We start from the raw sequence: 18,364 nt of genomic DNA, 5'->3' as shown, positions 1-18,364 counted from the left end.
CTTGTACTACCATATAATCAACATTTCATCTCCCTTTTTTCCCCCTCTATCTTTTCAGCACTTTACAGAAAAGAAGCGATAGTGTTTGTGTTAATTCTTTTCTCACTGTTCTAGCAGAGAATCTCAGGACATGACTCAAAGAGCCAATAGCTCCGGGAAACAGAGAGACTGAATAGAAATTATATTAGGTTTTATAATTAACAACCTGGGGAGCACTTTAGGATGCAATTATTTCCCCAGTGTTGTTGGTTGTTATCTCTCCTCTGTCCTTTCCCTGCACAAAAGTCCACCCAGTATTACTACTACCTGGATTCTATATACAGTTTCTCTCTTCTGTACATACCCACCACCAATATTTCTGATGTTGTAAATATTAAGTGACTTTTTTTCATGTTGCTCAAAGACAGTTCACTTGTAGCCTTTGGCTGTTCACAACTTGAGACTTCTCATTCCCCCCCTACTTCTCTTAGTAGCTAGGAAATGTTTGTTCTTCTCTGAGTTTTTGAAGAGGCTGAGAAAGGAGGAAAAGAGGTAAAAAACATAAGCTAAGTATATTGATTATATGACATACCTGTTGAAAGTATATCATAATATACTGGTTGGAAATTTGCTAAATTTTGAAAGTGTGTGTAATAAGTTAGAGGATTTCAGAGTTGATCCAGGAGGAGACAGGACCTCAAGAGACAATAATACACAACACGCTATAATGGGTGATACTGGGGCAGTGTTATGGGAGAGAGAAATCCCTTCCAGCAAGAGACCTTTCTGAGACAGCAAGAGGTTACCACCCAGAAGGGGAATAGGGTAAGGGAACTCTAGAGGGAGAAGAGGAAGTTGGAGAGGGTGCTCATCTATCTAGGTGATACCCCCCACCCCCACAGTGGGGGGGGGGGGGGTCTCTGGGTCAGAGAGTTCCAAAGGACATCAGTAGTTTGGAGTTTTTGATAACAATAGCATTTGTATTGCCTATGGTTAGTAAATATGGGCACAGTTTTGTGGGATATGCCACACAAGTAGCCTCTAGATAGCTGAAAGTATGTTTAGTTGGACTATCTATAAAGCATCTGGATGTGTAAGAATTTGGGCTTTGCGCCATCAGGCTTTGGGGTCAACAGTGTAGCCTGCTATGGAGAAGTAAACAACATGGAGGCCATTTTAAGCCAATACAGAGGGGCCAAGTCTGGCCCATTTATATAGCAGAATGTTCCATCAAAATAAAATGTTCATACAACAGACAAAATAAAATATCCACCACAATATTTAGGTCTGGAAGTTAAAGAAAGTATAGTGTATACTTATCTCTGCAATGGTTGAAAATGGATTCTGTGTGCTATGACTGTGCCCTAGGATTTGGGTAAATTTCATTTTAGGTTGTTTGGGCAATAAAGGATGAAGTGGCTGCAATGAAAATGGAAAGATATGAAGTTTATCAGCTATTCCAAGTTATTAAGACAAGATCCTTATACTTTATATCCCCATAAAAATATCTAGAATGAGACATTTATGCAACATACATATTATATCATCTACCTATTCAGTTCTGAGGTCCATGTGATCTATTGTTCATTATCTCTATCCCAGGAGCACCAGAACATTTATTGATCATCTATTACCGCAGCATTGTTAGCTTCAGCAAAAGTATAGCTATAGAACTCTACTCAATTATTTGGGTTGGGACTGGGCATGACAGAGATTGTTATTTTTATTGACCACCAAGAAATGGGTCATGAAAGGAAGGTGAAAAGATACTAAGGGAAAAGTGCCAGTATTACAAGTTGACTTGTGCAATTCTGATATAGCGCACTTCCTAATAATTTCTCTTATGAGCAAATTTCCTATGTAACTAAGGAACTTTCTGTATGATGGAGGAAAAGCTGGGCATGTATATCTAATGTCAGATGACACAAAATATGATAATACAAGGATGGCATGAAAGGAAATCTCCAATTATTTTGAACATGTTTTTATTAACCTGGCCCCAAGTATATAGGCTTTTAATGAATACTTTTTCTATGTATGAGTAGTTCATTGTAGTCTATGGTTCATGAAACCTCACAGAGAAGAATTACAATGTGGGCAATTTGAGTTTTAGAACAAAGTCATAGCTTTCCCTTTCTTTAAATTAAGGTATAATTGGCATATAAGATTTTAGTAATTGCAAGTTTACAACATAATGATTCAATATTTATATGTCTTATGAAATGATCACTATGATAAATCTACTTAGCATTTATTACCATACATATTTACAAAAATTATTTTTCTTGTGATGATTTTATGATCTACTCTCTTAGCAACTTTCAAGTATGCAATGTAGTATTATTAACTGTAGTCATCCGCTGTACATTGCATCCCCATGACTTATTTTTTTATAACTAAGCCATGCCTTCTTTGGTAAGTGATCATTCTACCTCTGAGACAGAGGTCATGCTAAAAATCAGTGAGGAAAAGGTTAAGAAGAAAGAAGATATTTGCATACTTTAGAAGTATCTCCTGTAAAACATTGATTAATTACAAAGAGAAAATTACCTCACAGTAGAAAAACCTAGCAGACCCCACCTTAACTACATGATCAAGGTTAAAATTGCATATAATGAAACATATCAATAGAATATACCCTTTGATCTGATTCATGGAGAAGACCACATTACTATTGTGGTGTTTTGTATAAAAAATGCATAACCTCATTGTAATCATAGGAACATATACCTAGAAAATATCAGGCAAGCCAAAATTGATGAACAGTCTGAAAATGCTCATGCTTTGTATTAGGTAGGACTGTATGACTGTTTTCCATCAGTCATTAGTTTATTAGTCTAATTAGTCGAATTAGCCTATTAGTCTATTAGTTTTTAAGTGTAGATATAAAAAAGAGTATGCATAGCTGAGAAACTGAAGAGGTTCACACTGGTGGTGACCCAACACCCATCCCAAACTCTTCTGATTTGCTTCCCCCTGCAGTAGATATGTAAACAAAAACAAATCACAAGAAATAAGCAGTGTAGTTCAGATGATCTTAAAGCTTGGATATGCAGGCACCCTCCTGAGATACAGATGTAGAAAAGGAAAAGAAATGGCTACTGGAAGACAGAACCTTCTTGTAAACATAATGATATAAGGTTCTATTTCCTGTGGTCTCCTCTACAAATATTCACTTTCTAGTCCCAAAGCTGCAAAAGAGGATGCAGTGGTAGTTCTGGCTGTTTTCCACTGTCACAATCCCGTGGTATTGTTGGCTAATTTTTATGGCTCTATTGCTACTGATTGCATTGCTGCTGGCTGTGTACATTTACCATTACAAGGCCCTTGTAAGTTCATTTTAAATCATTTGAGGACTCAGCTGATTAATGCAAAAGGTTAAATGCAGAGGACAATAATGTTAAAATGACAAAAGTTCTAAGTCAGTATACAATGGTAAGAGCCCATATTTATATAGCTCAGGATGAAAGGCTACAGTGAACCAAAACAGCTTGTTGTACTGCTCTGAGTTTACCCAGAAATTCTGTAGTTTAGCTACATATGTGAGTATAGTTAGAGCCAATCTCTCCTGTTATATTATGACAATGCAGTCTGTCCTAGTTACTGACTGTATTAGTTAGGGTTCTCCAGAGGAACAGAACTAATAGGAGATATATATATAGACACACACACACACACACACACACACACACACAGAGAGAGAGAGAGAGAGAGAGAGAGAGAGAGAGGGAGAGAAGAAACATTTGTTTTAAGGATTTAGTTCACAGAATTGCAGGGTGGGAACTGGTGAGTCTGAAATCAGCCAGCAGGCTGAAACTTCAAGAGCAGAAGTTGCCATTTTTCCCTCCTAATCCTGCAGTGTAGCCCAGCAGTTTGAACATTTAGGAAAGCTTTCTACATTGTAGTCTTAAGTTCAAATTCCTTCTATTCTAGGAAAACCTCACTCTTTGTTCTCAGGCCTTCAACTATTTGGATGAGGCCCAAGCACATTATGGAGAGTAATCTACTTTAGTCACAGTCTATTGATTTAAATATTATTCACATAGAAAAGTATTAGGTAGGACGGTATGACTGGACTCTACAACAACATCTAGACTGCCATTGGACTAAACAACTAGACACTATAGCCTAGCCAGGCTAACACTTAAAATTAAGCATCCCACCAGCCTAATAGATGCCTAGATTGTAGTATTGGCTTAACAATTTTGTATTACGTTATATTGGTATTATGACTCGGTACATTCTACCCCATAGGCTAAAATTGTTTACTGACTAACTTGTAGATACCTTCTGCTTCCAAGAGGGGTCATATTTGTGTGCTAGAACCTAGCTAAACAGAATAGAACTTCTTAGACTCTTGAGTATCATACATCATTGAAGGTAAGATATGTACCTGTTGGAATACAAAATGCTAATGATAGTAACCCAAAGCTTCTCAAGGTAAACTATCAAAATTAAAATTTTCCCATCAATTTTATTTTTTGAAGGTATTACATTACAGTTTATTGGCAGAAAGTTACCTATGTTTGCCCTGAAATTATCCAAGGTAGGATTCATGTCTTTTTTATGAGACTCCAGATTTCCTCTCAGAAGACCAAACTCCCCTGGTCTAGTAAATATGGCTGAAGACTGACCATTAATGCTTGAGTAAATTTATTACAGCACCGATAATATCAGAATAGACAAAAGTTGAATTCTTTACTATGTAATGTATAAGTATGTGCGTTTATCTGCATTTCTTAAGGACTCAAGTAACAACTATCCTGAGTTTAAAAATGTGTAGAGACTCTGAAGGCATTGACTAATCTCTAGGGCTTTTCAATTTAATATGAAAAAAAATGGTGAGCTACAAGCATCAATAATAAAAAAGAGTGTTTCAGTCTACGAATGAAATATTTAGATAACTCAATTTGTTAGCAGTCATCGTGTCAATATTTGCATACAAATATATGTATGTCTCTACTCATTCACAAACAAGTAAACAACTAGTAAAATCCATTTATATCAATATCATTGGAACTTATAAATTTAAGCTAGGCCCGGGTAATTCTGTCTTTGTGATTTAACTTTCCATGGTATTGTGTGTTTGAAAAATAGAAAATCTCTTCAAATATGATTGAGTTAATTGAAAACATTGAGAATTCCAAATATACCTAAATGTCTCTTTCATCCTTCTTTTTATGAGGTGGAGTAAAACCATGGTACTGCCTAGCATCTGTCTGGGGAGTGATAAGGATGATTTAGGAGTAAAAGACACATTGGCAGTTTTATTATTCTTAATTTAGGGCCTTATGTAGGAGGACATAAAAAGGAATGTTAAAAGAGATTAGTTACTGATTAAAATTCAAGTATAGGTGCATAAGAACAAGGGATGGCTATACCCTTGATCGCCTAGCTTTTCGGTGACAACACAATATTTTAAAATAAACATAGCAGAAGTTAAGTGTAGCAATCATTAACAATTTTCCTTCTTTTTTTAGGTGAGGAACCTTCATTTGATTTAAAACAAAACAGACAAAACAAAGAAGCACAAATATTATCTCTGTCATGTGAATGTAAATAAAACAAATATATCATTGCAAGGCAGTTACATGAATACAAGAGAAAAAAGAAAATGGTTCTTCAGTACCTCAAATAGGAGAGCAGGCTGAATAATACATCATGATCATTTATCTTTTTAGCTAAGAAAGTATTGGTTAGGAGTTGCTACATAAAGCTGGGTAACAAATCCAGTCAGCTAGTGCAGCTTTTCTTATCCCAGTGGGGCTCATTTGCACATCTAAGAGCTGGCTGGGCTCAGTGGATAGAGGGTGATCTTGGCTGGGAAGTTCTTCAAGAGGCAGGCCTAACTGGTATTGGCTTCTCACTGTTGTAGGCTGGGCTTGGGTGCACTTCAAGTGTGTTCACCTGGAGAATTAAGTATAAAGGAGCAGTAGCTACTTCAGGAAATCTTTCTCGTGGCAATGGGAGAGGTACAAGACAGCAACTCCAACTTCATGAACATATTTGAAGCCTTTCTTGTGCCATGTTTGGTAAGGTAGATTCCATGGGCTAGCCTAAAGTTGAGGAGTGACTGGAGTGCAGGGTGGTATAGAGAAGCATTTTGACACCAGGAGGTGTGAAGGGAAAGGCAGTGAGGTTTTTTCATAATAATCATAATGTGTTCAGTCCTCTTTTCTGTATTCACTTCACTGTCACCTGCAAAACCCACTGAACCCATTTCATGATTGCTAAGTCTCATCCAATGCCAGTATCAACTTGAAATACAGGATTTTATGATCTACATCTCTTGAAGTATTTACTTTAAAAAAAAGTTTATTTATTTTGAGAGAGAATGTGTGTGCAAGTGGGGGAAGGGCAGAGAGAAGGAGAGAGAGAATCCCAAGCAGGCTCCATGCTGACAGCACAGAGCCCTTTGCAGGACTTGATCTCATGAAATGTGATATCATGACCTGAGATGAAATCAAGAGTTGGTAGCTTAACTGACTGAGTCACCCAGGTGCCCCTGAAAATATTCATTTTTTAAATGAAGTCCTATGATACATAGGAACAAGTTGCTTTTGTCTCCTAAACACCTACCATACAATGCAGAAACAGGAAAAAGATAATGGTGATAAGGACTTCTTTTTGAAGAAAAGAAACAGTCACTTTTCAATGACAAGTTCAAAATCTTGCAGAGAAAATGTGACGTGTTTCTAACCTGATTTTAGGAAACCTACCTTGTTTACTCTGCTTAGTACTGATTCCCTAGTCTTTTCTTCTCTACAGTCGTTCTCTACAGAAACTTTCTGGAAGTTTCTTTAATTATTCTGCCTGGTGAAATCTGAAAGATTTTAAAATACAATTTCTCTATTGGCAACTGGGGTGTTTTACCAGCTCATTTTTGTTATGTAGAAATTTAGGTGCCAGAAGTTTTTGTCTTAATCACATTTTCTTTTATTCCAGGCTCTCTCAAAAACTTTAACATTTTCAGGGCATATTATTTTAGTTAGTGCAAAAGGCACAATAACACTTATTGACATGACTCTCCATACATACTTAATTATGGATATTTTGGTACATTAGGCTTTGGTGGGACCATGTTCTTAATCTTTTTATAAGTAATTTTACTAGATAAGAAGTTCTAACAGGGGTAACCATAGTTCTTTAAGAGATCTTAAACAAGTAGAATGGCCTGCCATTGGCTTGTTCTGTGCTCACTTATTATATCTTAATGCTTTAATATTTCTCTAGGCTACTCTTCATTTGAGAATCTTCTCCTGTAGGGAAATACTGGTGTTATGAATTGAATTGTGTCCTCAAAAAAGATACATTGAAGTTCTAGTCTTCTGTGCTTCAGAATGTGATCTTATTTGGAAAGGCAGTCATAAGAGGGAAGTATATCCAGGCCTTCCTAAAGAAGGAAGAAAGTTCTCACATACACAATCTAACCTTACACCTTAAAATGCTGGAAAAAGAACAGTAAATAAAACCCAAGACCAGCAGAAGACAGGAAATAACAAAGATTAGAGCAGGCGGTGACTGGGTGGCTTAGTAGGTTAAGCATCTGACTTTGGCTTAGGTCATGCAGCTCGAGCCCCACATCGAGCTCTGTGCTGATAGCTCAGAGCCTGGAGCCTGCTTCAGATTTTGTGTCTCCCTCTCTCTCTCTGCCCCTTCCCTACTCGCACTGTGTGTCTCTCTTTCTCAAAAATAAATAAACATTTAAAAAATTAAAAAAAAAAGACTAGAGCAGAAATCGATGCTATTGAAACCTAAAAACAAAACAAAATCTGTAGAACAGATCAATGAAACCAGGAGCTTGTTCTCTGAAAGAATTAACAAAATTGATACACCCCTAGCCAGTTTGGTCAAAAAGAAAAAGGAAAGGATCAAAATAAAATCACAAATGAAAGAGGAAAGATCACAACCAACACCGCAGAAATACAAATAATAATAGAAGAATATTATGAGCAATTATATGCCCAATAAATTGGGCAATCTGGAAAAAATGGAAACAGGAAGAAATAGAAAATTCAAACAGACCCATAACCAGTAAAGAAATTGAATCAGTAATCAAAAGTCTACCAACAAACTAGACTCCAGGGCTTGATGGCTTTCCATGGGAATTCTACCAAACATTTAAGGAAGAGTTAAAATCTATTATTTTTAAGATGTTCCAAAAAATAGAAATTGAAGGAAAACTTCCAAACTCATTCTAAGAGGCCAGTATTACCTTGAATCCCAAACCAGACAAAGACCCCACTAAAATGGAGAGCTACAGACCAATTTCCCTGGTGAACATGGATGCAAAAATTATCAAGATACTAGCCAACTGGATCCAACAATAAATTAAAAGAATTATTTACCACTACCAAGTGGGATTTATTTCTGGGATGCAGCATTTGTTCAATATCTGTATATCAATCAATGTTATACATCACATTAATAAATAAAGGATAAGAACCAAATGATCCTCTCAATAGATACAGAGAAAAGATTTGACAAAATACAGCATCCTTTCTTGATAAAAACCCTCAAGAAAGTAGGGATGGAAGGATCATACCCCAAGCTCATAAAAGCTGCATATTAAAGACCCACTGCTAATATCATCCTCAATAGGGAAAAACTGAGAACTTTCTCCCTGAGATCAGGAACATAATGAGGATGTCCACTCTCACCACTGTTATTCAACATAGTGTTGGAAGTCCTAGCCTCAGCAATCAGACAACACAAAGATAAAAGGCATCCAAATGGGCAAGGAGGAAGTCAAATTTACACTCTTCACAGACGATGATACTCTATGTGGACAACCCAAAAGACCGCACCAAAAAAAATTGCTAGAACTTATCCATGAATTCAGCAAAGTCACAGGATATAAGATCAATGTCCAGAAATTGGTTGCAATTCTACACACCAATCATGAAGTAGCAGAAAGAGAAATCAAGGAATCGATCCCAATTACAATTGTACCAAAACCCTTAAAATACCTAGGAATAAACTTAACCAAAGAGATGAAAAAAATCTATGCACTGCAAACTATGGAAAGCTTATGAAAGAAATTGATGAAGACACACAAAAAAATGGAAAAACATTCCATGCTCATGGATTGGAAGAACAAATACTGTTAAAATGTCAATAATGCCCTAAGCAATCTACATATTCAATGCAGTCCCTATTAAAATAACACCAACGTTCTTCACAGAGCTGGAACAAACAATCCTAAAATTTATATGGAGCCAGAAAGACCATGAGTAGCCAAGGCAATTCTGATAAAGAAAACCAAAGCTAGAGGCATCACAATTCCTGACTTTAAGCTGTATTACAAAAGGCTGTAATTATCAAGACAGTATGGTACTGGCACAAAAACAGACACATAAATCAGTGGAACAGGGTAGAGAATGCAGAAATGGACCCACAAATTATAGTCAACTAATCTCTGACAAAGAAGGAAAGAATATCCAATGGAAAAAAGACAGTCTCTTCAGCAAATGATGTTGGGAAAACTGGACATCAACATGCAGAAGAATGAACCTGGACCACTTTCTTACACCATATACAAAAATAAAGTCAAAATAGATGAAAGACCTAAATGTAAGACAGGAATCCATCAAAATCCTAGAGGAGAAAACAGGCAACAACATCTTACTTGACATTTCTCCAGAAGCAATGGAAACAAAATAAAAAATGAACTATTCGGACCTCATCAAGATAAAAATCTTCTGCACAGTGAAGGAAATAATCAGCAAAACTAAAAGACAACCAACAGAATGGGAGAATATATTTGCAAATGTAATATTAGATAAAGGATTAGTATCCAAAATCTATAAAGAATGTATCAAACTCAACACCCAAAAAACAAATAATCCAGTGAAGAAATTGGCCGAAGATATGAATAGACACTTTTGTGAAAAAGACATCTAGATGCCTAAGAGACACATGAAAAGATGCTCAACATCATTCATCATCAGGGAAATATAAATCAAAACCACAATGAGATACAACCTCACACCAGCTAGAATTAATAAAATTAACAACTCAGTCAACAACAGATGTTGGCAAGAATGAAGAGAAAGAGGAACCCTTCTGCACTGCTCTTGGGAACCCAAACTGGTACAGCCACTCTGGAAAATAGTATGGAAGTTCCTCAAAAAATTAAAAATAAAACTACTCTATGACCCAGCAGTTGCACTATCAGGTACTTATCCGAAGGATGCAAGAGTGCTGTTTTGAAGGGGGCATGTGCACCCCAATGTTTATAGCAGCACTATTGACAATAGTCAAAGTACGAAAAGAGCTGAAGATGTGGCATAAATATATACAATGGAATATTATTCTACAATCAAAAAGAATGAAATCTTGTCATTTGTAACAACATGGATGTATTATGCTAAGTGAAATAAGTCATTCAGGGAAAGACAAATATCATTTGACATCACTCATATGTGGAATTTAAGATATAAAACAGATGAATGTAAAGGAAGGGAAGAAAAAAATAATACAAAAAAGTGAGAGAGACAAACCATAAGAGACTTAAATACGGAGAACAAACTGAGGGTTGCTGGAGACGTTATGCGTGGGAGCATGGGCTAAATGGGTAAGGGGCATTTAGGAGGACACTTGTTGGCATGAGCACCGGGTGTTATATGTTAAGTGATGAATCACTAAATTCTATTCCTGAAATCATTATTACACTATATGCTAACGAACTTGGATGTAAATTTAGAAATAAACAAATAAATAAGTAAATAGGTGACATTTGACACAGATGCAGACATACTCAGAGAAAAGACTCTGAGAACAGGTAGAAAGGACACCGGCTGAGACTGTAGTGACACTTTCACAATTCAGTGGTGTTGTATGAGAAACTGGAAGAGGCAAGGAATGATACTTCCCTAAAGATTTCAGAGATATCATGGCTCTGTGGGCACTTTGATTTGAGAACTGTCAGACAATAAATCTCTGTTGTTCTAAATCATCTAAGTCACCTAGTTTATGGTATTTTGTTATACAAAATAGAAAGCTAATACAATTGGAGGAAAGAAAGGATTTTACTTTTCAATCCCAAAGGTTTGAATTTTTTATATTTTCTGTCACTTCTGTTCCCCATGCTACCCTCGTCACTGGCCAAGTACTTTTTCTAGACGCACGTTTCTTAGAATACCTGATCAAATGCAATGTTTTATTGGAGAAAAAATGAAAAGGATTCATATAATATCAAATTCAAATAATGTGCTCAATAGCACTCAAAAGCCTAGTCCTGATATTTGTGAGACCTTAAAAACTAAACAGAAAACTTTTATAATCCCTTAAAACTTTCCTTTTCATTATTTTTCACATAATTCTTCCTCTATAAACTATGACCAAAATACTTATGCCCTATGTAGAGCTCACTAATTTTGAGATGTAATCTATTATGCAAACTAAGAATATAAGCTCTGGTACAAAACTCTACTACTTATTAAATGGGTAGTCGTTTGCTAGTTATGTTAGTTCTCTGTATTTCAGTTTCTTCTTTGAAACAAAGATACTTGTATCTTCTAGTATTATTGCCAGTTTAAGTGAACATTGACACATTAAGTGTTCACCTACTGTGAATTGTTATGATTACTGTTAGTCATAACCTATGTATTCTTACCCCAGCTTCAAATATGAATTGAAAACAGTAATCATGAAGTTACTCAAAAATTTGATATAAATGATCTATCCTTCCCTCTTTCTTTCTCATATAAGAAGTTTCATTGTATTTTTATTTTATAACCCTTGGAATTTGAACACGTCTCCTTCAGTTAAACCTCCTTTTTTTATATCGACTTACTGGAAAGAATTGTCTCCACTTGTTATTTTCCTTTCCAACCCTCCTAACCTTGTCTGCCTTCTTCCCCTGCTCCACCTTTCAAATACACGTTCTACTGAAGTTGATTTTCTAAGGCAAACTTCTAAATCCAACTGTCTTCTTTCTCCTTATTATTTTCTTTGATATGCTTTACTTTTTTTACATTTTCCTCTTAACACTCTGAAGGGAATGCCACCAGTGTGAGGCTGAGGGCTGGGGATAGACTCAAAAAGTCATAGAAAGAACGTGATCTACATCATACAATGATATACTGTACCACTCGGCCCTTACGGCAGACTTCTAAGACACACAAGCAAACAAGAAACATGCGTACACAAGACTGACAACATTTTGACCTGTTTCACTGAGGGGAGTTTGATGGAATTACAACAGCATTTCTCTCACTACCACCAATATAGTCTTGCCTCCAAAAGTAGCACAAAGTACGAGAGTGGCACTTCAGATCGATGTTCTTTCCAATGATGGACTTTTTTCCCCCTTAAATATTTAGTATTTACTGAATGTAAAAGGAGTAGAGCTTTGGAACTGACATGATTAATTTCTCAATTCTCTTTGGGTTTTAAAGCCCACAATATTTATTGCCTAGTTCTCTATTACAAATCCTATTGTACTTGTACCTTAGCTTTAGGCTGTATCTGTTTGTCAGGATAGAATTTCTCTTCTCTTTGCTACTCCATCAGCTTTTTGTTTTCATTGCCCCTTTTTCCCTGCAGCTGATCAATACCATGTTAGGCTGCACACTCTTGTAACATATCTTCTCTCGGGACTTGCCAGCGAAAAAATGTATGAGGATCCTAAATTAAGAATAACATCTTCCTCCTCTTTTTCCTCATCATGAAGCATTTTATTCACTCCTACGATGGTCATTGACACTGTGGAAGATAAGCCACAATGATAGAGACCTCAACATTCATGTTCATATGAATAACTTGTTTCCATTATTTGAACTCAGTTATTACAGAATTTAAAGAAAGAAAAAAAAAAGCTGCTCTTCTACATATTTGGACATGACAAAAATAAATCCGCTCATTTCCTGAGTGTTGTAAGGACAGAATATAGTCCTTATTTCTATATGTATTTAGCTCAGATAAAGCTAGCTAATAAATGAGCAAAGCTTTCTGTTTCAGAACCGAAACAAGTGATGTCAGTTAAATCTAGAGAGCTAAAGTTACTACTACTTCTATAATTAGTAAGCAGAATTCTATTTTAGTGAAAACTGTGATATTTTAAGAAGAAATCTTGTCATTTTATCTTCTAAATGCCACCTTTCAACTTGTAAGTTTTAATCCTGGTTATATAGTGCTTTATTTTTAAAACATACAAAAAATATAATGTCAATAAGCAAAAACTACTTATTTCCTATTTATTCTGTAAACAAATTCTACGTCAAGAGAAGGCAATGTATTTAAAGAGCACTTTCAAGTTTTTAAAATTGCACAACTTATGATCTCATTATTCTGGAGTAAATTGTTTTTAAATTTAATGCACACCTGACAAACTCTAATTCTGTCACTCTGTAGAGACACTTCTCAAATTGTACTTTATAAAGAGTATTTCTCTTTTCCTTTTAGGTGAAAATCAGTGGGATCTGAGGAAAAGGTGATTTTAAGGTGAAACTTGCCTTTCTTGTTCCTCAACTCCTGATCTTTCCTCACTCAAGATAAACAATAGTTCTATGAGAATTGTGTCAAAGAAGCAATTTTGAAGTTTTATTGGCATGAAGTTTATAATTATGTCTTTTTTCTAATCTCTAAAGCAATCATTTATCTTTATATTTTCATTAATTTTTTTTTTAAACGTTTATTTATTTTTGGGACAGAGAGAGACAGAGCATGAACGGGGGAGGGGCAGAGAGAGAGAGGGAGACACAGAATCGGAAACAGGCTCCAGGCTCTGAGCCATCAGCCCAGAGCCCGACGCGGGGCTCGAACTCACGGACCGCGAGATCGTGACCTGGCTGAAGTCGGACGCTTAACCGACTGCGCCACCCAGGCGCCCCAATATTTTCATTAATTTTATTTCATTTATTAATCTGCCTGCTAAGTGGAATCCCTCCTTTCTCCATACCAGTCTCTGTTCCTAGCTGTCATGTGTGTTTCAGGACTATCCAGAGGCCATTTTCTTCCACTACCTCCTGGCTTGTTCCAGCTTTTTGATCTTAACTCATTCTCTTTCCCTCTTTTCATTTTGATTTTTCTGAAATATATCCTACAGTATCTTTCACTGACAAATGTGAACAAAAATAACTGTTCTGTGTTCTTACATCTGAAAATGTTTTATTCTAGCAACTTAGCTGAGTGAAGAATTTCTCAAGTGAATATTATGTTCCTTCATCTCTTTGAAGGCAACTGCTGTCCTATTCAGCATTACTAGTAAGAAATCTGGTGAAAGTACAATTACTAATTCTTGGAAGCATTTTTTTTTTCATTTTTTTCTCTCACTTTTTAAGCATTTGCATCCATCTGTCTTTGGAATTCTGATCTTTCTCAATGGCAAGTCTAGTTATAGTCTCTTTAATTTATCCTGCCTGCCATTTGATAAGCAATCTGGGGGTGGATGGGTGGCTCAAACTCACGATTCTGAGATCAAGAGTCACATGCTCTACTGAGCTAGCCAGGTGCTCCCATAAGAAACTTAAGTTTGAAATTTCATCTCTTAAGTTAGAAAAATACTTTTCTTATAATTTCTTCAATGACTTTTTTCCTCTCCGTTCTCTCTACATTTCTCTGGAAATAAATGTACATGCATGTTATGTCTGGAATTTCCCACCTCTAATAGTTTCTTATTTTGTAGTTTTCATCTACCTTTGTACTCCATTTTGGGAACATTCATGGATTTGATCTTTGCCAAAAAAAAAAAAAAAAAAGCCCTATTTGGTTAGCCCATTGTTCTAGTCATCATCCATTGATGATATTATTTGTGTAATCAACAATTCTTCTTCTAAATATATTAGTTATGTTAGGTTACTTATTTAACAAGCAAGTACCATATCTCTGTGCTAAAAAACAAAAAAACGTTTCTTTGTTTCTCACAACATTCTCCACTGCAAAACAGATGAGGTTTCCTGGTTTCACACAGACACAGGCCATTTCCATTGCTTGGTTTAGCCGTTCTTGAAAGTCCCACAGACTCCACTGGGTCCTCTGCATCTGTTCAGCAACAGCAAAAGGGAGAATATGGAGAATCTCAAAATAGGTTTTAGGGGCCAGATGGAAATGTTGGAGTCATGGGAGAAGAAATGATGTTTCTGATTAGGAAAAGCCTTCTGTTCTAGGAAATTTGGATTTTTCCTAAAGGCAATGAAACTTTGAAGGGTGTTAAGATTTTTAGCTAGCAGTATCAGTTGTGTGATTTAGAAATATTGTTCTGGCTGCTCTGTAAATTATAGATCTCGGTTGAGCAAAGACAACTTTTAAGAAAATGTTGTCAAAAACCAGGTGATAAATCATGGTGTTTTGAACCATAAACATGAACATGAGTAAGAAGAGAAGTGAGAAACTGAAAACATGATATTAAGGAAACAACAGGGCCTGGTGATGATTGGGCGTTAGTGCAGAGGCCGAATGAGAAGTCAACACAGTCAAGTTTCTTATTTTCACAATGGGGTGGATTACATTTGCTAAGGTAGAGAATTTTGCAAGAGAAGCACATTAAGGGAAAAATTCAAGTGATTTGAGGGATAAATGGAGATGCTCAGTGTATCTTTGGATTTGTGGTTTTGTAGCTCAAGAGAGACATAAGAGCAGAAAGACTTAAAAGGTATCACTTAATTAACCTAATAATGATAAAAGAATAAATGAGAGTCAAAGAGAGTATCTATTTTCCTTATATTCATATCACTGAGCAAATTATAGCTGTTAATTATGTTTTTTCTTTTCATAAACAATATGTGAGATAATGGGAATCATGTCTAAGAGATTTTGAACATTTTAAAATACTGATGAAGAGCTAGTAAAAAGGAAAGATTGTTATTAAAATAAACTAGTTGTTATTTAGCAAGTGAGGGCAGATAGAATTCAAAAGAGGAGTAAAGGAATTAGTGTTTGGAGGTTTCTTCATAGTGATACGAGAAAAAGACATTTGCCTGAAGGCTAATAAGGTTTTGAGAATTAATGCAGTTCTTTTCCCATGGATGACATTTTCTCTGTAAAGCTGAATACAACTGGTGGGAAAGAGTATCTGACAAGTGAGAGTTTTAAAAGAACTGTGGTGGAGATGAAGGAGACATAGTCCTTGGGAAAGATATACAGAACATTCAGTATTTCTTTATGAATCATGCAAACAGTGTTACAAGAAACAAGCTGTAGTATAAAGAAGGAATAGACTGTCCCAATCAGCAAATCAAAAAAGACTAAACATTATATATAGCAATTGTGGAAACTTTAAGGAAGAACAGGATTTCAATATGGAAAATATAGGAAAGGTAAAAACGATGAGTAAAGATGTGCAGAAATAGGCAAGTAGATACATTGCCAAAATGGCTCAGAGATCTATGTGCTGTTAGTTTGGGTGTTGGAAGAGGAATGGAAGCCAGTCAGTTATTTTGGGGTTAGAGCATCTAAATGTCAAACATCTAAATGTCCTTCTGAAGAATTTTGATTCTGTTCCGTCAGTGCTGATGTTCAAAAACAACACCACGATGTTTTATTCTTACTGGATTTGAGAGGGAGGAAAGATAAAGCATATATTTGAAGATGAAGTAGAAATGATTTTGGTACTTCAACAACAAAAAAAGATATCTTGCTTGAATTTGCTCATGCATCCTCATAAAAAATTTTTACTAACTTGATATAACTGTGATCACCAGGGGAAAATAAACAAAAATAAAAATGCTACCAATGTATTTCCAGAATGTGGGGATAATTCCCACTAACCACATATGAATTGTACTGGGTTTAGTTAAGAAATACCATTGAAATTTCACACATTTGTAGCTGTCCTAAGCAGAGGAAATGTGTAAGAAGATTTATTTTGCCTTCATATATTGTGTAAAAAAAATATCAGAAATTCAGACCTAACCACACCATTCTACTTTAGGGATGTGGCCTCTTCGAGGCAATGGGATTGTTAACACCATCTACCCTTTCTTTTAACAGTATATTCTCTGTATCCACTGAGGAATGGTAAATATTGATACAAAATCAAACTAGAAGTAAGGTGGGGGAGGGCATTTAAAGATAATTGTATATTTCATTTCTAAAGATATAGAATCTTTGACTTAAAGGACATGATAAAATTAGAGAAAAAAAGAAAATTGATAATAGTAAATATTAGGAATATGGGATTTTTGTGTTCATATAATAAGTGTAGGACAATTCCTACCTCTCAGTCCAGAGTAGATGAATTAGATCAATTTCTATGGAAAACAGGGAATTGGGATGAAAGCTGAGTGCATTCTGATGTAGTTAGTTGAACCCTGAATGAAAAGTTAACTGAATACACTGAGTCCACTAGAAAATATCAGGCTTGGATATCCAATTTGATATCTCCAAATTTCTCATTTGATGCAAAATAAATGAGACATGAGTCCTTAGAAAATACACCCTGAAAAAGAAAATAAAGGATAAATCTTATAATTCAGAAGAAAAGCATAATATGGAAATAATGTTAATAGGAATTTGAACAGTTTTAGAAACAAATTGACATCAATACTGCCTCTATGAAATTTGACAGAGAAAGCCATAGGGAATAAGCAAGACAATGTGAAAAACAAAGCAAAACTTAACAAAACCAAAGCAGAAGCAGGAATACATAAGAAACTGGATGATATAAAAATGGTTTGCAAGTTCAAAATCCAGTAGTAGACTGAAATATTTAGTTATTTAGCTCTTAATGCATCCATGAGTTTATTTATTTTATTTAAAATTTTTAATGTGTATTTTTTTTTCTTGAGAGAGATAGAGTCAGAGCAGGGGAGGGGCAGAGAGAGAGGGAGACAGAGAATCTGAAGCAGGCTCCAGGTTCTGAGCTAGTCAGCAGAGAGCCTGAAGTGGGGCTCAAACTAACAAGCAGAGAGATCATGACCTGAGCTGATGTCATTTGTTAAATTGACTGAGCCACCCAGGTGCCCTCTGAGTTTATTTTATGTGTAGCATAAGTAATTGGTCCAGTTTCATTCTTTTGCATGTCTGATTTTCCTAGCACCATTTACAGAAGATACTGTCTTTTCCCCATGGTATTTCTTGCTTCCTTTGTTGTAGATTAATTGACCATAAAACTGTGGGTTTACCTCTTGGTTCTCTATTCTTTTCCAGTGATCTATGTCTCTATTTGTGTGTCAGTACCATGCTGTTTTGATTGCTATAGCTTGTGGTATATCTTACAGTCTGGAATTGTGATACCTCCAGCTTTGTTCTTCTTTCTCAGGATTGCTTTGGCTCTTCAGGGTCTTTTGTAGTTCCTTAACAAATTTTAGGATTATTTGTTCTAGTTCTAGAAAAATTGCTTTTGGTATTTTTATAGGGATTGCATTAAGTTGTAGGTTGCTTTGGATAGTATTGACATTTTGACAATATTAATTCTTCCAATTCATGGGCATGGAATAACTTT

This window comes from Herpailurus yagouaroundi, unplaced genomic scaffold (assembly GCF_014898765.1).
Source record: "Herpailurus yagouaroundi ecotype Mexico unplaced genomic scaffold, PumYag 162, whole genome shotgun sequence".
Classification (NCBI taxonomy): Eukaryota; Metazoa; Chordata; class Mammalia; order Carnivora; family Felidae; genus Herpailurus; species Herpailurus yagouaroundi.
The sequence above is the reverse complement of the archived record's forward strand: the minus strand, read 5'-3'. Positions refer to the sequence as shown.